Source organism: Octopus bimaculoides, chromosome 15 (genome assembly GCF_001194135.2).
Source record: "Octopus bimaculoides isolate UCB-OBI-ISO-001 chromosome 15, ASM119413v2, whole genome shotgun sequence".
NCBI classification, from domain to species: domain Eukaryota; kingdom Metazoa; phylum Mollusca; class Cephalopoda; order Octopoda; family Octopodidae; genus Octopus; species Octopus bimaculoides.
Window position 1 is genome coordinate 53,634,093 of NC_068995.1, and position 2,842 is coordinate 53,636,934.

General features: G+C 33.6%; 1 long non-coding RNA gene across 1 annotated transcript in view; it reads right to left on the reverse strand.

The window, feature by feature from the left end:
* The window catches only part of LOC128249546 (uncharacterized), a 13,087-nt gene extending 11,464 nt beyond the window's left edge, over positions 1 to 1,623 (reverse strand). Inside the window, exon 1 of the long non-coding RNA XR_008265666.1 lies at positions 1,104 to 1,623. This is a non-coding gene — a long non-coding RNA (uncharacterized LOC128249546). The remainder of the gene's footprint in view (positions 1 to 1,103) is intronic.
* Positions 1,624 to 2,842: the final 1,219 nt, after the last annotated feature.

Sequence of the window (2,842 nt, forward strand, 5' to 3'; positions counted from 1 at the left end):
AGAGAGAGAGAGACGAGAGAGAGAGAGACGAGAGAGAGAGAGAGACGAGAGAGAGAGAGAGACGAGAGAGAGAGGGAAGAGAGAGCGATATACAAAAAAATCGTCCCAGTAGCAGCCAACAAGAGACCCAGATATATTTTGGCTATTTTGGGCTTTGTTAGTGGTGCGTAGTCGCAGCAAGCCCGGAGCCGAAGTCGTCTTCTCTGATGTATAAGATAAAACATTGGTTGATGTTGAGAACAGTTGCGCGGCTGATTAAAAATCGCAACACCAGCAAATGCGTTATTCACTGTTTTCCTTTATAAGAGAGGACGCGAGTTCTCTGTCCGAAAAAAGCCGAAATGCATTAACGACTGCTTGGATGAATCTTCATCTCTGTCTTATATTTACTGTGTTTTTAATACAGAAGGTCCATATGAGATATCTCAGGGCAAGTACTGCAGTACTTGGCTTATCAGAAGTGCGCATGTATTAAATGTGATAGGTTGATGGCTATTCTAACAGCATTAGTCAACTTGCTTATTAATATTTGAAGTCCCCCATGATTTGAATTCTACTCCCCTCCCCGATATATATGTACATACTCATATACATAGACACATACATATGCACATAAACATACACACATGTTTGGAACAATGGAACACGATGCACAAAGAGCTATAAATAATAGCATGGAAATAGTGGGTTGAAAAAACCCCTTTTGGTCAGAACTTCCCCCACAAAGACTGCCAATGGGACACGAGTCTACATCTCCAGTGGCCTTGACTGGCGCTCTACCATTGGATCAAAAACGTCTCTTGATGGTCTTCATCTATTTTAGAAATTTTGTTCTTACCAACGATAATTGTATGTTCTTGACGTCATAAGACGTGATCCAGTCTTCCGAAAAGAATTGTTCACGTTCTCACGAGAGTTTATAAATTTTTTTTTTATACATACATACATACATATAGTATGTATTGATTTACTGAATATCGTTCGTAGAATTATTGTAATAAGCTGAAACTGGTTGCAGAAAGAAATAAGAACATAACACCATAGGATAGTGGCTGACAACGAGAAAGGAATACAGTTTCCTTAAATTAAAATTAGTTAAATACCTTAAATTGTCTGACGGATATTATGGTCTCTTTGGAGCTTACAAATTCGCTTGATCGGTAAAAATAATACGGTATGTAGGTAGAGAAAAACAAGGCTCCGATTGACGTATAACGAGCTGTAATTTGCACAATGAACAAAATTGGACTTAAGGAAATAATTCAGCAAAGACTGAAATAAATAAAATATATGTGGAAATGCGAAACACCTATTCAGAAGATTTCTAATGAATAAGACTTGCTCTTTCTAGTTGGAGAGCGAAAACTAAACCTAGCAGCCTTCGTTAGTATTCCACTGAGAAGAAGGGAGATAATGCGAAAAAATTTGAATTAATGAAAACAAAATAAAAAAAAATTAATCGCCTTCCTTAAGGGACGCTAACAAATGTCAGAATTCCCTTTAAGCACGTGACTTAACGATTTTTTTTTTAAACAATTCTTAATTTAGTGAAATTATCTTCTCTTTTCTTTGTGAGTCACTAACGAATGCCGCTAGCTTTATATGTTCTCTGTTGAACTAAGAACAAAACTTCAACTCATTAGGGATGTTTTTGCATACGTCATTCTCCGCATCCATGGAAACTGCATTTATGTTAATTCATGACATTGGCTTATTTGAGTTATTTCCCTTAGCTAAATTCTTTTTTTTATTGTGTATGAGTGCATATAAGTATATATGTATATGCATTCACACACACGTATATACACATACATATATCATACTAGAAAGTCGAATATTACAACACACACACGCAAGCACACACAAACACCACCCCCATATATATATATATATATATATATATATATATATATATATATATATATATATATATATACATACACGCATACACATACGTATACACAAATACGTGGGTGCGTATATATGAATATATATGTGTGTATGGAAGTATATAATTTTTTTTATCTAATTCTTATTTTCGTTTGTTAATAGAATAAACTTACTTGCATGAAAACCTTTATAGATAAGGATGTATGAAAAGAAAAAAGAAAACAAATCTTTCGAATCCTGCAAAAAATAAATATATAAAAATATGTAACTAATAAGTAAAAAATAAAACCAAAAGAGAATGAAATGAAAAAAGAAAAGAAAAGAAAATACATAAGAAACATTTCGAAAATATCTATACGTCAATGAAGAGAGAGTAAATAAAAATGCAGTTACATACAATATAGAGAATCTTGTTGAATTCTTCTATGCACCAACAACAACAACAACGACGACGACAGCAACAACAACACGAGTAAAGAAAACAAGTTTCTGGAATTAAAAGAATGTTATATGTCAATATATTTCATTTTCTTTTGCAGATATCTGCAAAAAAGATATCGAAGTTAAAATATGTACAGATATTCCTACATATGTGTCAATTCTTGTATCCCGCTATTTCCCGCCATCCTCTCTCCTTTTTTTCATTTTCTATTTTCTTTTCTCTATTTTTTTCTCTCTGTCAGTCTCTCTCTCTCACTCTCTCTCTATATCTATCTATTTATCTATCTCTTTCTATCTATCTATCTATCTATCTTCCTCACACTCACCATCTTTCTCAGTGTAAATGTGTGTATGCATGTGAGTGAAACGTGCATGCATTTGCATACCTACCTACCTACCTACCTACCTACCTACATACATACATACATACATACCTACATACATACATACCTATCTACCTACATACATACATACATATATATATATGTACATGTATGTACATATGTATGTA